Here is a 19,915-nt window from a genome sequence, read left to right as displayed (position 1 = left end):
TAAAAAGGAAGAAAGAGCCAAAATCAAAGAACTAATGGATCAACTGAAGAAGCTAGAAAATGAACAGCAAACCAATCCTAAACCAAGTACAAGAAAAGAAATAACAAGGATTAAAGCAGAAATAAATGACATAGAGAACAAAAAAACAATAGAAAGGATAAATATCACCAAAAGTTGGTTCTTTGAGAAGATCAACAAGATTGACAAGCCCCTAGCTAGACTGACAAAATCAAAAAGAGAGAAGACCCATATAAACAAAATAATGAATGAAAAAGGTGACATAACTGCAGATCCTGAAGAAATTAAAAAAATTATAAGAGGATATTATGAACAACTGTATGGCAACAAACTGGATAATGTAGAAGAAATGGACAATTTCCTGGAAACATATGAACAACCTAGACTGACCAGAGAAGAAATAGAAGACCTCAACCAACCCATCACAAGCAAAGAGATCCAATCAGTCATCAAAAATCTTCCCACAAATAAATGCCCAGGGCCAGATGGCTTCACAGGGGAATTCTACCAAACTTTCCAGAAAGAACTGACACCAATCTTACTCAAACTCTTTCAAAACATTGAAAAAAATGGAACACTACCTAACTCATTTTATGAAGCTAACATCAGTCTAATACCAAAACCAGGCAAAGATGCTACAAAAAAGGAAAACTACCGGCCAATCTCCCTAATGAATATAGATGCAAAAATCCTCAACAAAATACTTGCAAATCGAATCCAAAGACACATTAAAAAAATCATACACCATGACCAAGTGGGGTTCATTCCAGGCATGCAAGGATGGTTCAACATAAGAAAAACAATCAATGTATTACAACACATTAAAAACTCGAAAGGGAAAAATCAATTGATCATCTCAATAGATGCTGAAAAAGCATTTGACAAAATCCAACATCCGTTTTTGATAAAAACACTTCAAAAGGTAGGAATTGAAGGAAACTTCCTCAACATGATAAAGAGCATATATGAAAAACCCACAGCCAGCATAGTACTCAATGGTGAGAGACTGAAAACCTTCCCTCTAAGATCAGGAACAAGACAAGGATGCCCGCTGTCACCACTGTTATTCAACATTGTGCTGGAAGTGCTAGCCAGGGCAATCCGGCAAGACAAAGAAATAAAAGGCATCCAAATTGGAAAAGAAGAAGTAAAACTGTCATTGTTTGCAGATGATATGATCTTATATCTAGAAAACCCTGAGAAATCAACGATACACCTACTAGAGCTAATAAACAAATTTAGCAAAGTAGCGGGATACAAGATTAATGCACATAAGTCAGTAATGTTTCTGTATGCTAGAAATGAACAAACTGAAGAGACACTCAAGAAAAAGATACCATTTTCAATAGCAACTAAAAAAATCAAGTACCTAGGAATAAACTTAACCAAAAATGTAAAAGACCTATACAAAGAAAACTACATAACTCTACTAAAAGAAATAGAAGGGGACCTTAAAAGATGGAAAAATATTCCATGTTCATGGATAGGAAGGCTAAATGTCATTAAGATGTCAATTCTACCCAAACTCATCTACAGATTCAATGCAATCCCAATCAAAATTCCAACAACCTACTTTGCAGACTTGGAAAAGCTAGTTATCAAATTTATTTGGAAAGGGAAGATGCCTCGAATTGCTAAAGACACTTTAAAAAAGAAAAACGAAGTGGGAGGACTTACACTCCCTGACTTTGAAGCTTATTATAAAGCCACAGTTGCCAAAACAGCATGGTACTGGCACAAAGATAGACATATAGATCAATGGAATCGAATTGAGAATTCAGAGATAGACCCTCAGATCTATGGCCGACTGATCTTTGATAAGGCACCCAAAGTCACCAAACTGAGCCATAATGGTCTTTTCAACAAATGGGGCTGGGAGAGTTGGATATCCATATCCAAAAGAATGAAAGAGGACCCCTACCTCACCCCCTACACAAAAATTAACTCAAAATGGACCAAAGATCTCAATATAAAGAAAGTACCATTAAACTCCTAGAAGATAATGTAGGAAAACATCTTCAAGACCTTGTATTAGGAGGCCACTTCCTAGACTTTACACCCAAAGCACAAGCAACAAAAGAGAAAATAGATAAATGGGAACTCCTCAAGCTTAGAAGTTTCTGCACCTCAAAGGAATTTCTCAAAAAGGTAAAGAGGCAGCCAACTCAATGGGAAAAAATTTTTGGAAACCATGTATCTGACAAAAGACTGATATCTTGCATATACAAAGAAATCCTACAACTCAATGACAATAGTACAGACAGCCCAATTATAAAATGGGCAAAAGATATGAAAAGACAGTTCTCTGAAGAGGAAATACAAATGGCCAAGAAACACATGAAAAAATGTTCAGCTTCACTAGCTATTAGAGAGATGCAAATTAAGACCACAATGAGATACCATCTAACACCGGTTAGAATGGCTGCCATTAAACAAACAGGAAACTACAAATGCTGGAGGGGATGTGGAGAAATTGGAACTCTTATTCATTGTTGGTGGGACTGTATAATGGTTCAGCCACTCTGGAAGTCAGTCTGGCAGTTCCTTAGAAAACTAGAGATAGAGCTACCATTCGATCCAGCGATTGCACTTCTCGGGATATACCCGGAAGATCGGAAAGCAGTGACACGAACAGATATCTGCACGCCAATGTTCATAGCAGCATTATTCACAATTGCCAAGAGATGGAAACAACCCAAATGTCCATCAACAGATGAGTGGATAAATAAAATGTGGTATATACACACGATGGAATACTACGCGGCAGTAAGAAGGAACGATCTGGTGAAACATATGACAACATGGATGAACCTTGAAGACATAATGCTGAGCGAAATAAGCCAGGCACAAAAAGAGAAATATTATATGCTACCACTAATGTGAACTTTGAAAAATGTAAAACAAATGGTTTATAATGTAGAATGTAGGGGAACTAGCAGTAGAGAGCAATTAAGGAAGGGGGAACAATAATCCAAGAAGAACAGATAAGCTATTTAACGTTCTGGGGATGCCCAGAAATGACTATGGTCTGTTAATTTCTGATGGATGTAGTAGGAACAAGTTCACTGAAATGTTGCTATAGTATGTAACTTTCTTGGGGTAAAGTAGGAACATGTTGGAAGTTAAGCAGTTATCTTAGGTTAGTTGTCTTTTTCTCACTCCCTTGCTATGGTCTCTTTGAAATGTTCTTTTATTGTATGTTTGTTTTCTTTTTAACTTTTTTTTTCATACAGTTGATTTGAAAAAAGAAGGGAAAGTTAAAAAAAAAAAAAAAAAAGAAAAAAGACAAACAAGGAAAAAAAAAAAAAAAAAAAAAAACGATGTAGTGCCCCCTTGAGGAGCCTGTGGAGAATGCAGGGGTATTCGCCTACCCCACCTCCATGGTTGCTAACATGACCACAGACATAGGGGACTGGTGGTTTGATGGGTTGAGCCCTCAACCATAAGTTTTACCCTTGGGAAGACGGTTGCTGCAAAGGAGAGGCTAGGCCTCCCTGTATTTGTGCCTAAGAGTCTCCTCCTGAATGTCTCTTTGTTGCTCAGATGTGGCCCTCTCTCTCTGGCTAAGCCAACTTGAAAGGTGAAATCACTGCCCTCCCCCCTACGTGGGATCAGTCACCCAGGGAAGTGAATCTCCCTGGCAACGTGGAATATGACTCCCGGGGAGGAATGTAGACCCGGCATCGTGGGATGGAGAACATCTTCTTGACCAAAAGGGGGATGTGAAAGGAAATGAAATAAGCTTCAGTGGCAGAGAGATTCCAAAACGAGCCGAGAGATCACTCTGGTGGGCACTCTTACGCACACTTTAGACAACCTTTTTTAGGTTCTAAAGAATTGGGGTAGCTGGTGGTGGATACCTGAAACTATTAAACTACAACCCAGAACCCATGAATCTCAAAGACAGTTGTATAAAAATGTAGCTTATGAGGGGTGACAGTGGGATTGGGAATGCCATAAGGACCAAACTCCACTTTGTCTAGTTTATGGATCGATGTGTAGAAAAGTAGGGGAAGCAAACAAACAGACAAAGGTACCTAGTGTTCTTTTTTACTTCAATTGCTCTTTTTCACTCTAATTATTATTCTTGTTATTTTTGTGTGTGTGCTAATGAAGGTGTCAGGGATTGATTTAGGTGATGAATGTACAACTATGTAATGGTACTGTAAACAATCGAAAGTACAATTTGTTTTGTATGACTGCGTGGTATGTGAATATATCTCAATAAAATGATGATTAAAAAAAAAAAAAAAAAAAAAAAGTGAATCCATCTCTGGTGTTTTGTATTCCAGCAGCATTAGCAAGCTAGAGTAGATTTTGGTTCTGAGAGTGGGGTACTGGTGCTGTTGAGTTTGCAAATACCAACCATGTTGGAATGGCTTTTTAAATGGATAAGGGGAAGATTCTGGAAGAATTGTGAGGAGTTTTATAGAAAAGGCCTAAACTGCTTTGAAGAGACTGTGGAAATGTGGTCTCTAAAGATGCTTCTGATGAGGACTTGAACAGAAATGATAAATGTGTTGTTGTGAACTGGAAGAAAGGTGATCCTTGTTTTAAAGTGGTAGAGAATTTGGCAAAATTGAGTCTTGGTGTCAGATGGAAGGAAGAATTTGAAAGTGACAACCTGGAATACTTAACTGAGGAGATCTCCAGACTACATGTGAAAGATACACCCTGGCTTCTCCTTGCAGCTTATAGTAAAATCCAAGCAGAGAGAGATAAACTTAGACTGAACTCTTGGCTTCAAAGAAACCAGAAGCTGATGGCTTGGAAAATTATGAGCTTCCAGGGAGTAGAATCCCAGAAGCTACAGCCCAGTGTGAGGTTGTAACCAAACATGCAACCCAGCCACCATTTCAGTAAAAGCCAAGATTGGAAAAGGAGTTAAGCAGGAAGGATTTGTGGAAAGTCCTATTGTCTGACAGTTTTGAGCCCTGTGTGCTTCATGTGAAGCCAACATAATTTTTGTGAGATCTTTATAGACAGAAATATTGCTGGTCTGGACTGGAGGAGACAGACAAGGAACAAACTGAAGGAAAAATTTCTTCAAAGACAGAACCATGGAGGTTGAGGTCTGGAGACAAGAGTTCTCAGGCTGGGAGAGCAGAGCAACCCACATGCATTGAAAAGGGTGAGTTTGACCTGGAGGTTGAGGGCAGGCACTCTGCCGTGATGCTCAGGAAATTTTCTCCCACCGCCAAAGAGGATGGAGCACATTCCCAGGGAATTGGGGAGAACCTGGCTGCCACCCCACTGTTCTGAAGGGGTTGAGCATATGCCCCAGAGATGGAAGGGAATCCGGGTTCTGCCCCAATGTTTAAGGAGGGTGGGGCCAAGAAGGGGGTCTCCCCAATGTGTGTATATGTTGGAGCACTCACCCAAGCATTTGGAGGGGAAAGGGCTGCCACAAAGGCCCTTAAGAAGGGTTAGACTCCTGCTCTCTCAAGCCCCAAGGATGAACATCACTCTGTAAATGACTCTCAGACTTAGAAATCTAATGGAGTTTTTCCTGCAGGTTTTAGGAACTGGTTAGGTCCTGTTAACCTTGTTTTCCTTACTCTTTCTCCTTATGGCAATGGGAGTGTTTATCCTATGAATGTCCCTCCTTTGTATATTGGAAGCACATAACTTGTTCTATGTTCACAGATCCACAGCTAAAGGAAAATTATGCCTTAGGACCGACCATGCCTATAATTGATTTTGATGGAATTTTGTACTTAACTATTGTTACTGAAATGATTTAAGTTTCTGTGATACTCTGGGATGAATGTATTTTGTATATGGAATGATAATGTCATTTGGTGTCCAGGGGGTGGAATGTGCCAGTTTGAATGTATTATGTCCCCCAAATGCCATTATCTTTGATGTACTCTTGTGTGGGCAGACCCATCAATGTTAATTAGATTGAAATTCTTTGAGTGTTTCCATGGAGATGCACCCCACCCAACTGTGGGTGATGACTCTGGGTAATTTCCATGGAGGTGTGGGCCCACCCATTGGGTGGGCCTGAACTAAATTACTGTTGCAGTACATGAGATCAGAGAGAAGCAGTGAGCTTGCTACAGCCAAGAGGGACATTTTGAAGAAAGCACAGGAGCTGCAGATGAGAGATAGTTTGAAAATGGCCATTGAAAGCAGACTCTTGCTCCACAGAAGCTGAGAGAGGACAAATATTCCAAGTGCAGCTGTGAGTGACATTTTGAAGAGGAGCTACAGTTAAGAGGGACATTTGAAGAAAGCACAGGAGCTGCAGATGAGAGATAGTTTGAAAATGGCCATTGAAAGCAGACTCTTGCTCCACAGAAGCTGAGAGAGGACAAATATTCCAAGTGCAGCTGTGAGTGACATTTTGAAGAGGAGCTACAGTTAAGAGGGACATTTGAAGAAAGCACAGCAGCTGCAGATGAGAGACAGTTTGAAAATGGTTGTTGAAGGCAAACTCTTGTTCCAGAGAAGCTGAGAAAGGACAGGCATCCCAAGTGCAACTAAGAGTTGACATTTTTGAGGAACTGCAGCCTAGAGAGAAACATCCTGGGAGAGAGCCATTTTGAAACCAGAACTTTAGAACAGATGCCTGTCATGTGCCTTCCCAGCTAACAGAGGATTTCTGGACACCATTGGCCATCCGCCAATGAAGGTACCCGATTGCTGATATGTTTTCTTGGACATTTTATGGCCTTAAGAATGTAACTGTGTAACCAAATAAACCCCCTTTTATGAAAGCCAATCCATCTCTGGTGTTTTGCATTCCAGCAGCATTAGCAAACTAGAACATATGGCTATTCTATATTTAGCTTCCTGAGGAAACACCAAACTCCTTACGGAGCAGTTGCACCAAACTTCATTCCAAACAATGGTGAATAAGCGTACTTCAATGCTTGTAATTTCTGATTTTTCTGGTAATGGCAACTCTAGGAGTGAGATGACATCTCATAGTGGTTTTGAATTGCATTTCCCTAATAGCTAGTGAATTTCAGCTTCTTTTCATATGTTTTTGAGCCATTTGTATTTCCTTATCAAAAAAAATCATCTCTCCATGTCTTTGCCTATTTTAAAATTGGGCTCTTTGTCTTTTTGTTTCTTAGTTGTAGGATTTCTTTATATTATCTGGAACTTTAACCATTATCTGATAAGTGGTTACAAAATGTCATATCCCCTTGTGAAGGCTGTCTTTTTACTTTCCTGACAAAGTTCTTTGATGCAAAACAGACTTCAAATTTGAAGAGTTGCCATTTATTTAATTCTTCCTTCATTGCTCCTTGTTTGGTTGAAGGTCTAGGAAACCACCTTCTATCACAAGAATCTTTAAGATACTTCCCTGCATTTTCTTCTAGAAGTTTTATGGTCTTAGCTGTAATGTTTAGGTCTTTGATCCATTTTGAGTTTGTTGTTTATAAGATACAATATAAGGGCCCTCTTTCATTCTTCTGGGTATGAATATCCATTTCTCCAGCACATTTGTTGAAGAGGCTTCTCTGTCTCTATTGCATTGGCTTTTCTGCCTTATCAAAGATCATTTGTCCATAGATGAGATTGCCTATTTCTGAACACTTAATTTTATTCCATTGTTCAGTATATCTATCTTTATGCCAGTACCATGTTTTTTTTGTCCACTGTAGCTTTCCAGTTCATTGTTGTTTCTCAAGATACTTTTAGCTATTGAGGACTCCTGTCCTTTAAAATAAATTTGATTATTGTTTTTTTTCTATTTCTGTAAAGTAAGCTGTTTTTTTGTTGATATTGCATTGAATCCATAAATCAGTTTGGTAGAATTGACATCTTAACTATATTTAGTCTCCCAATCCATGAACATGGTATGTCTTTCCATTTATTTAGGCCCTTCTTGATTTCTTTTAGCAACTACTTGCAGTTTTCTGTGTATAGATCATTTGTGTTCTTGGTTAAATTTTTTCCTAAATATTTGATTTTTTTCTTTCTATTGTAAGTGGGATTTTTTTGTGGAAATCCTCTTCAGATTGTTCCTTACTAGCATAAAGATTACACTATTGCACTACTGATTTTTACATGTTGATCTTGTATTCTGCCACTATACTATACTTATTTATTAGCAGGAGTATCTTTGCTGTATTTTTTTGTGATTTTCTATGTATAGAATAATGTCATCTGCAAGCAGTAAAAATTTTACCTCTTGCTTTCCAATTTGGATGGATTTTACTTCTTTTACTTGCCTAATTGCTCTAGTTAGAACTTACCACACAATGTTGAATAACCATGGTAACAGTGGGCATCCCTGTCTTGTTCCTGATCTTAGAGGGAAACCTTTTAGTCTTTCCTAAATGAGTATGATGTTAGCTGTGGGTTTTTCATATATTCCCTTTATCATGTTGAGGAAGTTTCCCTCTATTCCTGTCCTTTGAAATGTTTTCATCAAGAAAGGACTTGAGTTTTGTCAGATGCCTTTTCTGCACCAATCAAGATGATCATGTGCTTTATCAAGTTGATTTGTTGATATGGTACATTTCTATAATTGATTCTCTTGTATTGAACCACCCTCACATACCTGGAATTAGGCCCATTTGCTCATGGTGTATAAATATATTAATGTGCTGCTGGATTCAATTTGTGAATATTTTTTGAGGATTTTGGCCTCTATAATCACTGGACAGTTTAGTTTGTAATTTTCTTTTCATGTAGTAACATTGGCTTTGGTATTATGGTAATGGCTTCATAGAATGGGTTAGGTATCTTACCCTCCTATTCAATTTTTTGAAGAGTTTGAGAAGGATTGGTAGTAATTCTCTCTTGAATGCTTGGTAATGTAAATACCATCTGGTCCTGGACTATTCTTCTTTGGGAGCTTTTTGATAACTGATTCAATCACTTTACAGGTTTGTTTAAGCCTTCTATTTCTTCTCAAATCAATGTTGGTTTCATACTTGTCTACAAAATTTAACATTTCATCTGAGTTGTCTGGTTTGTTATCATATAGTTGCTCATATTGTTATCTCAATTTATCCTTCAGGGTCAAGAGTTATGTCCCACCTCCCATTTCTGTTTCTATTTATTTACATCTTCTCTCTTTTTCCTTGTCAGCCTAGCTAAGGGTCTGTCAATTTACTGATATTCTCAAAGAACAGACTTCTGGTTTTGTTGATTCTCTGTATTGTTTTCTTCATGTTCTCAATTTCATTTATTTCTGCTCTGTTTCTTATTTCTTTCCTTCTTTTGCTTTGGGATTAGTTTGCTGTTCATTCTCTAGTTCCTCCAGGTGAGTAGATAAGTCTTCTCTATTTTGCTGTTTCTTCGTTAATGCAGACATTTCGCACAACTCATTTCCTTCACAGCACTAACTTTGCAGCATCCCATAAGTTCTGATATGTTTTTTATCATTGTCATTTGCCTCAAGATATTTACTTATTTCTCTGTAATTTCTTCATTGACCCACTCATATGAGTGTCTTTTTAGCCTACATATATTTGTGAATTTTCCAGTCTTCCATCTGTTATTGATTTCCAACTTCATTCCATTATGATCCCACACTTTCTATAATATCTGTCTTTTTAAATTTATTGAGAAATTCTGGGTAACACAACATGTGGTCTTTCCTGGAGAATGATCATCAGAACGTGGAAAAGTGTGTATCTTATTGATTTGAGGTGCAATGTACTGTAAATATCTGTTATGTCTGGTTTCTCCATCATACTATTTTCCTTATTAGTCCCCTGTCTAGATGTTCTATCCATTGATGACACTGGTGTACTAAATTCTCCAAATATTATTGTAGAGGTGTCTACATCTCCCATCAGTTTTGCCAGTGTTTGCCTCATGTATCTTCCAGGACTCTGGCTCAATGCATAGATATATGTGATTGTTATGTCTTCTTGATGAATTGTCCCTTTTATTAATCCATAGTTGCATTCTTTGTCTCTTTTAATTGCTTTACATTTGAAGTACAATTTGTCTGATATTAAAATAGCTACTCCTGCTCTTTTCTGGTTATCTGTGTGAAAAATTTTTTCTCTACACTTTCATATTTAAACTGTTTATATCCTTGGGTCTAAAGTGTGTCTCTTTTAGACAGTATATAGATGGGTCCTGTTTCATAAACCATTCTGCCATTTTATATCTTTTTATTGGGGAGAATAAGATTTAATGTTTAAGATTTAATGTTATTACTGTAAAGACAGCACTTTCTTCTACCATTTTGTCTTTTGGATTTTATTTGTTATACCTTATTTTTCCTCATTTTTCCTCATTTTTACTATTAATTATAATCTTTATTTCTACTCTTCTCTAACTCTCTCCTACTTTTCTTATTTGCCTCTAGCACTCCCTTTATAACTTCTTGTAGATCCAGTCTCTTGTTCACAAACTCTCTCCATGTCAGTTTGTCTGAAAATATTTTAAACTCTCCCTCATTTTTGAGGACAATTTTGCCAAATAGAGTATTCTTGATTGGAAGTTTTTTTCTTTCGTTTCTTAAATATATCATACCACTGCCTTCTCACCTCCATGGTTTCTGCTGAGAAATCCACGTGTAGTACTATTGAGCTCCCCTTTTATATGATGTATTGCTTTTATCTTGCTGCTTTCAGAATTCTCTCTTCATCTTTGACATTTGATAATCTGATTAGTGTCTTGTCATAGATCTATTTGAATTTATTCTGTTTGGGGCATGCTGTGCCTCTTGGATCTGTAGTTTTACATCTTTCAAAAGAGTTGGGATATTTACAGTTATTATTTCATCCATAATTCTTTCTGCTTGCTTTCGCTTCTCTTCTACTTATGGGACACCCATAAGATATATATCCATGCACTTCATGTTGTCATTCAATTCTCTCAGCCCCTGCTCATATTTTTACATTCTTTTTCCTGTCTGTTCTTTTGTGTTTAGGATTTCTGATATTGCCTCCTCTAGTCCAGTAATCCCTTCTTATGCCTCTTCATATTTGCTGTTGTATGTCTCCATTGTTTTTTTTTTTTTTTCCTCTTCTATTGTTCCCTTCATTCCCATAAGTTCTGACACTTATTTTGTCAAGTTTTGAGTTCTTCTGTATGGTCATCCATTTTCTTCTTTATATCCTTCATGTCTTGCCACATTTTCCTTCACTCATTGATTTTATTTAGAAGGCTTTTTGGACCTCTTTAATCAATTGTATCAACTCCTGTATCTCATTTGGAGATTTTGTTTGTATTCTGGTTTGCTAATGATACCATTAAGCAAAACTGGCTTTTATAAAGGGGATTTATTTGGTTACAAGTTACAGTCTGAAGGCCATAAAGTGTCCAATGTAAGGTACCAAATATCAGATACTTTCATTAAATGATGGCCACTGGTGTCCAGAAAGCCTCTGTTAGCATAGAAGGCATGTGGTTGGCATTTGCTTCCTCTCAGGTTGCATTTCAAATGCCATTCAGCTTCATCTTAACCATCTTCAAAATGTCTGTCTCAGCTACAGCAGTGAGCTCCTTATGTCTGAGTTTATATAAGACCCTAGTAAACTAATCAAGGCCCATGCTGAATGGGCAGGGCCACACCTCCATGGAAATTATCTAATCAGAGTTATCACTTACAGTTGGGTGGGTCACATCTCCAAAGGTTCCAACTTAATCAACACTAATACAACTGTCCACACAAAATTGCATTAAAGAACATGACTTTTTCTGGGGAGGCGTAATATATACAAACTGGCACCATTTGTTCCTTTGACTGAGCCAAATCCTTGTGCTTCCTGGCAAGACTCATGGTTTCTTCCTGCTGTCTAGGCATCTGATTTCCTTGGCTTTTTATTCTGGATGTCATTTTCCCTCTTATTCCTACTGTTTTCTTGTTGGTTGACTTTATTCTCTTTCTGTTCCCTGACATTCAGTTCAGCTTATTCTAGCCCACTAGCACAGCTTCTGTTTAACTGATCAGAATTTTTCACCTCCTGTTTTTCTTGTGCTTGCCCTGTGTTTATGGAATTTTGGGGGGGGGGAGATCTCCCCAGATAGGATTGATGCCAATCAGATTTTCCCTGACAAAACAGACTCAAGAGTCAGTTTGAGTTTGTAATCAGTATCAAGTTTCACCAGTGATAAAACACGACAGGGTGACAGTCTTATCTGTGAATCCTCTTGATCCTGTGCTTTTTTATCCTGACGAAAACATCACATTTGTTAGCCAGCAGCTCCCCACTGGAATAAAGTTGTAGGGTGCCTTAATTCTCAGCAGCTCCTGTCCCTGCAATGGCTATGGTTGATACAGAGGCTGAGGCTGAGGGTCATCTTAAACTGTTTCTGTTTTCCAGCCCCTTTGGTCTGGATTCTCTGAATGAGAGCCTCAACTTTTGCTGGGCCCTGCCCCACCCCTTTCTTGGGGAAGATATTCCCTTCAGGGAATTATCTCCATCACCTGCATAGTTACTTTTTTTCTTTCAGACATACTTTAGCTCTGCCCTTGCCTGGGGCAGTCCTGACACCTGAAAAAAAGGCTGGTGCTTTCTTTATGTTAAAAAGTAAAAAGAAAAATTATTTTTAGAGATGGTCCACATCCCCAACCTCCAGATCACCAGTCAACAGCTGGATTTGGTACCTGGTTCCATGTGCCCCTTTACTTGGGGAACAGCACTTTTCTAGTGTCTGCACTCAGCCAAATCCAAATGGCTCTGTTTTTTATACATCAGCCCCACATTTTCTTTTGTGGGGAGAGACTTCTGGGTTCCTTTTGTGCTTTCTCCAGATTTATCTGTGCTTGGAGCTTGTATTCAGCAGTCTGAATTTGTTAATTGAATTCACATTTGGAACATTACTGTGTTACCTTCCCTTCCCTGTCTCCTGGTAAAGACTGCTTCTTTTTCCCATGAGGAAGTGACCCAAAACCATCCTGCTTTGCTGGTGGGGAATGGGTGCCAGACTCCACAGATTGGGGGACTTTACTTACAGTTTTGTGCTATGATCCCAGCCCTTTCAACCATTCCTGACTGCTGTATGATGTGTGTCTGGCCACAGAAATCCCCTGTTCCAGTTTGCTAAGGCTGTTGTTTTGCAAAATACCAGAAATGGATTGGCTTTTATAAAAGGGGTTTATTTGCTTACAAATTTACTGTCTGAAGGTCATGAAAATGTCAAGTTAAGGAATCAACATGCATATACCTTCACTGAAGGAAGGCCAATGGTGTCCAGAAATCTTTCAGCTAGTGTCTGCTGATCCCAGGTTGTGTTCCAGCTCCTCTCTCAGCTCTTGTGGATTCTTCAAAATGTTGCTCTTGGGGCATTTGTCCTCTCTTGGCTTCTCTTGAGCAAACTCTGGGCTAGCATCTCCAAAGGTTCAGCAAAAGTCTGCTTTTAGTGACCATTTCCAAAATGTCTCTCTCAGCTGCACTCCAAAATGTCACTCTCAACTGCTCTGAGGTCCTTCTGTTTGTGAGCTCTTTGTATAGGACTACAGTGATTTAATCAAGAACCACCCTGAATAGGCAGGGTCCATATCTTGATGGAAATTATCCAATCAAATGTTTCACTCACAATTGATTGAGTCACATCTCCATGGTAACACTCAATCAAAGGATTCCAATCTAATCAACAGTAATGTGCTTGCCCTCACAAGATTTTATCAAGGATGATGGTGTTTTGTGGGGCATAATACATCCAAACCTGCACATCCCCCAAACCATTGTTACAGACAGTTTCTGGCTATTTACTAGCTGTCCTAGAGGATGAATGAAATTCCACACCTCCCTACACTGCCATCTAACCCCACCTCCTGTATAATTGATTGTTTAAGGGTTTATATCATGGCTGCTTTAAAATCCAACAATAGCTCTTGAATTTCCCACATTCGTTACCCAAAAAGTGCCCATTAGTGTAACATAATATTCAAGACCAGAGAAACTATAACAACTGCAAATCAAACTGTTCTTCAGAAATTGAAGTTCATAAATCTCAATTGCATCAATCACTCTATATGTGTTCCAATAGAGGAATATTTATTGGACTTCAGATATCACATAAATTATCACTTCAAATTTTTCTTGGGGCTGTTTGATAGCATAGTAGATCAACATGAACAAAACAGGAATCTTGAAATTTTATGCCCTTGGCCTTAACCTCTACAGAGGAAATAAGACTTTGTTTGGAGAGGTGTATAAGTGGGAGTGCACGTCTATTGTTTTGAATATCCTTTTGCTTTGTTTACAGATTTGATTGGAGTCCTATAGAATATTTCATTCAACAAAAGTGTCCACTGCGAAAATCAACTCCCCTCATCACAAATGAATGAGAAATACTACAGGAAGCCCCACAATGTCATACTTGTTGAGAGAAGAATTCTAAGAGTCAGCAGAAACTGAAACTCAAAATGATCCTGGGAATATCAATCTGCAAGTGTGCTAGGCATGTCAGCTTGTCAACTAGGACTCCAATCCCCTTCCAGCTTATAGGTATTCACTGAATTCAGGAAGACTAGTGGGGTAGACCTTTAAAGAGCAATAGTCTCATATCTGGCTGATATTTATTACTGGGACAATTGTTTGTAAAAATTAATTTCCAGGGATTCATTTGATGACATTGTTTCTATATATTTAACAGGTTCTTCAAGGGATTCTGATGACTGGCTAGGTTTAAGAATTACTGATATAGAGTCTGGGTCCATGTAACTCATGTATAAATGGGAATAGTAGCTGTTCTCTTGGTCAGCTGCTAGGGAACTAAATGAGATAATGAATGTAGAATGATATGAATGGCCTAAGATAGGCAGGTGATTGGAGTTAAGAATTCTAATTATAAGCCCTGGGTGACCTAGAACATAAATCATTCCCAAGTTTCCTGCTCCCTTTTTAATAAATGGAGTTTCTCTTCCCCTCTCAGCCTATGATACTCAGAAGATGACAGAGAAACATCAAAAGGTTAAAAAATGTTGTCTCTTTCTCCACTGTCAGCACAAATGCCCCAAACCTTTCCAATAATAAATGTAATAATTCAGTTAATCAATATAAATTAGGGCTGACTATGTTCTGGATAATTTGTGGAAATTCAGAAGCAAAGAAGCTCCAGTCCTAGCCTTGTTCAGTGCTTCTTAATTGCTTATTCCAGGAAAAATGAGGATAAACATTTCCAAATGTTCCTACCAGGTGACCATCAAGACTGTACACTGCAGATATTGAAAACATCAAATGCGGGACACTGATTACGTGCTTCAACTTGGCGGGCCTGGGCTGGGGGACCGGATCCACCCCTGGGGAGGGTAGTGGGCACGGGCGACAGCGCCCTCTACAGCCCCCCGGGCCTGGGAAAGTGAGGCCGGAGGCAGGCCCCATTTCCTCACCCAAAATACCACTGTTAGGGGAGGCTTGCCGGAGGGAACCGCCTTTTCCCCACCCCCTTATCTTGCCCGGACACTCCCCGTTGCCGGTGCAACTCCCATTACCACCAGTGCACATACATTGTTGCCAGACACCGTTACCGGAGCAACTCTCGCCCCTTTTCAATCAACCTCCGCGCCCTCTCAAAACCAATCCAAGCCTTTAACCCCTACAGCTACCCCGCTCTCTAAACGCCCGATATAAGCTTGTACTCTCCCCTAATAAACTCTCTTGGTTTCTTCACCCTAAAAGAACCGTGTCCCGCCTGTTCCTTTCTCGCCGCCCTCCATACTTTGCACGCCTCCCGCCGGGGACCTGGCCAAGTCCTCCGCCTCGCCCTCGCCTCCGGGAAAGAGCCCCCGCCGCCGGTACCCTCGGAGCAATCCTGAGAGCCTAGGATTTAGCAACCGGCCGCCACCCTCCCCCAGACGAGTCAACTGCGACCGCAATCAAAACTAGTTCCCAGGCTTTAAATATATTTATCAGCTGAAAATTCATTTAAAGTCATCAGCCAAGCCACCCTTCCAAAACTGAGCTTTTTACTTCTGCCTAGCAAAAGGTGAAGACTTGTATACTCTAAGTGGCTTCAGGCTATTTTGTGGGGTTATGACTGTGTGAGAGATGGCTCTCACAGAGATATACCCACCAGCACAAGATGCCACACTAGTTGGCAAGTGGATTCCCAGAATGTCATCTCCCAGGCTAGAGAGAAATTACTGTCACCTCCTCTCTAGATCTGAGCTTTATATTTGGAGAGGAAGATTTTTCAGCATCCAGGTAAAACATGCATCAGCTTACAGATAGTCATCCTGCTTCAGGTCATATATGTTTTTCTTTGCAGGGACCAAGAAGCCATCTCTACAGTCCTTCAGTTCCAAAATCTTACCCAAGAAAGTGTCCAAACAGTGGATTGGAGTATATTTAGCAAGTACGAGGTAAAGTTTCTAGATGAGTAATCACAAAGTGGTAACCACAGGATAAAATCTTATCTTAAAAAATCCCCCAGAGTTTTCACTTTTTAAAAATTAAAGTGACAATATTTTAAAATGTGAAACTACAAAGAGGCATTTGGATTTCCATATTTTCCTTTTTGTATATCCAGTTTTATTGAGATATATTCACATATCACACAATCATCCATAGTGTACAATCAATTGTTCACCGTACCATGATGTAGTTGTGCATTCATCACCCCAATCTATTTTTTGAACATTTTCTTTATACCAGAAAAAGTAAAAATAGGAATAAAAAATAAAAGTAAAAAAGAGTAGCCAAATCATCCCCACACCCTATTTTTCATTTTGTTTTTGTCTCAATTTTTCTACTCATCCATCCATACACTGGATAAAGGGAGTGTGATCTGCAAGGCTTTCACAATCACACTGTCATGCTTTGCAAGCTACATTGTTATACAATCATCTTCAAGAGTCATGGCTAGTGGGTTGCAGGTTGACAGTTCCAGGTATTTACTTCTAGCTATTCCAATACATTAAAACCTAAAAAGGACTATCTATAGTGCATAAGAGTGTTCACCAGAGTGACCTCTCAACTCAATTTGGAATCTCTCAGCCACTGAAATTTTATTTTGTTTCATTTTGCATCCCCCTTTTGGTCAAGAAGATGTTCTCAATCCCATGATGTTGGGTCCAAATTCATCCTCGGGAGTCATATCCTGTGTTGCCAGGGAAATTTAAATCCCTGGTAGTCTGGTCCCAAGTAGGGGGGTGGGCAGTGTGTTCACCTGCCAAGTTGGCTTACTAGAGAGAGATGGTCACATCTGAGCAACAAAAAGTTACTCAGGGGGAGACTCAGGCACAATTATAATCAGTTTTAGCCCCTACTTTGGAGTAACAAGCTCCACAAGGACAAGTGCCATGATAGAGGGCTTGGTATACCAAACTGCCAGTCCTCAATATTTATGAGAATACCAGCAACAATCCATGTGAGGAAGCCCAACAGTTCTGCATTTTCCCCCAGCATCTCAGGGGGGCCCTGCATGTATATTTTTATTCTCTGCCCAAATTACTTTGGGATGTGTGTCTATTTCACACTAACCTGTACCAACCTACCAGGTCTCATTTCCTATTCAAAGTTCCATGTAATTATGGTATTTGAACAAACTGTATGAGTTAAATTCTTTAGGAAATATATATCCTGCACCAAATAGACATCTCTTCCCTTGGTTTCACATGGAAGTTGAAGTTTTAAAACACAGTCAGTATCATCCTTTACCCTTTGCACTGATTTGTCCTAGACCTAACTAGAGCTTCTTCATTCATATCTCTAGCTGAAATCTTAACTCTTTCAGCTTTTTTAACAGTTGCTGTATATGTTAATACTGACATTCATATCTGTTGGACTCTAGCTCTGAGTTTCAGGTGTCACACAGATACCCAAATTTCCAGGGATTGATAAGGTTATACACAAAGAATAAGCATCTCAGAATCTGAAGATAGCCATTAAAATTCAGGAATAGAAGTGACTGCTGGAAGAGCTTACAATCTAGGGACCATTGCAGTAAATGTTCCCTGGATAAGCGGTGCTCTAAGAATCAATTCTGAGTTTACACTTTGTAGCTAGTCCATATTGGTGAGGCATTAGAGTGTTTGCCTGTGTTTCTGGCATAGTTCACTCAAAATGCTGTCCAGTGTCCATTCACCTCAATGTCTTTCTCACGGCTTCACTCCTCTTCTCCGTTGCTCAATATTCCACTGTATGCACATACCACAGTTCACCATTCTGTTCCTCAGCTGATGTACCCTTAAGCCATCTCCACCCATTGCAAATCATGCATAATGTCTCCATAAACACCAGTGTGCAAATGCCCATTCATGTCCCTGTTTTCTGATCTTCCAAGTATATGCCCCCTAGAGAGGTTTCAGGACCTTATGGCCCCCACATACTTAGCTTCCTTTGGAACCACCACATGGTCCTCCAGAAAGGCTACACCATTCTTCCTCCTAACCAACAGTAAATACATATATCCCACTCTTCATGTAGTCTCCAGCACTTTTATCCCTATTTATATTTTTCCTACAATTTTATGGAGCTATATTCACACAACATACAATTATGAACACTGTACAACCATTTGTTCATGGTATAATCATAGAGATGTACATTTATCACCACAAGCAGAAATTGAACATAGTGATTACTACAAAAAAGTTTTTTAATGAATATTAAAAAAAGATAAAAAAACAAAAACAAAATATCATACAGTAGAGTATAATAGTAGGGTAAGACATCACCACTACCAGAAATCTCATATCCCTCACTTATACCCCCTCTCACACACATTTAGCTTTGCTATATTGTCTTTGTTACATTTAATGGAAGCACATTACAATGTTATTGTTGACTATAGACTACAGTTTGCCTTGATCATATTTTCCCCCATACCTTCCCTTTTTCAACACTCTGCATGTTTGACATTCATTTGTTCTCCCACATGCAAGAACATTTTAATATTTGTACTTTTAGTCACAATCATTGACCACTCCAATTTTTGCTAAGTTAAAAAGTCCCAGTCTTTATCTACTATCTTTACCTCAGGTGTCATACACACCTCTAGCCCACTTCTTTCAGCTTTACTCGTGGACATCTTTCTTCAGTATACATAAAATATTGTGCTACCATCAATGAATATTATGCTATCTATGCATCTATACATTCAATCCTGGTGAACATTCTGTAGTCCTTTAGCATCAAATGCCAAATCTCTATCCTTTTTCTATCTCTTGATAGAATGTGTTATCAGCTTTTGACTCTCAAAGTTTGCTCATTAATGTTAGTTCATATTAGTGAGACCAAACAGTATTTGCCCTTTTGTTTCTGGCTAACTTCATTTAAAATAACATCATCAAGGTTTATCTATGTTATTATATGTTCCATGTCTTTGTTCTGTCATACAGGTACATAATTTTCCATTGTGTGGATATACCACAGTTTGTTTATCCACTCATCTGTTGATGGATATTTGTGCTGTTCCCATTTCTTGGCAGTCAAGAGTAAGGCTGCAATAAATATTGCTTTATAAATGTCTGCTCATGTCTTAACTTTCAGTTCCTCTGAGTATATAACTAGTAGTGGAATAGCTGGGTCACATGGAAAATCTATACTTAGCTTCCTAAGGAAATGCCACACAGTCATCCAGAGTGGTTGCTCCATTCTACATTCCCACCAACATTGAATAGTTGTGCACATCTTCTCCATCACTTGTAATATTGTGGTTTTGATTTGCATTTCCCTAATAGCCAGTGAAATTGAGCATTTTTTCATATGTTATTGAACCATTTGTATTTCCTCTTCAGAAAATTGTCTGTTCATGTCCTTTGACCATTTTTAATTGGGTTGCTTGTCTTTCTGTTTTTGAGTTGTAGGATTGCTTTACATATTTGGGATATTAAACCCTTATCTGATATTGGTTTCCAAATATTGTCTCCAGTTGCATAGTCTGCCTTTTTACCTTTCTGACAAAGTCCTTTGATGTTCAAAAGTGTTTAATTTTGAGGAGATCCCATTTGTCTATTTGTTCTTTGGTTGCCCATGCTTTGGCTTTAAGGTCTAGGAAATCACCTCCTATCAAAAGATCA

Source organism: Choloepus didactylus, chromosome X (genome assembly GCF_015220235.1).
Source record: "Choloepus didactylus isolate mChoDid1 chromosome X, mChoDid1.pri, whole genome shotgun sequence".
Classification (NCBI taxonomy): Eukaryota; Metazoa; Chordata; class Mammalia; order Pilosa; family Megalonychidae; genus Choloepus; species Choloepus didactylus.
This window is presented reverse-complemented; position numbering follows the sequence as displayed.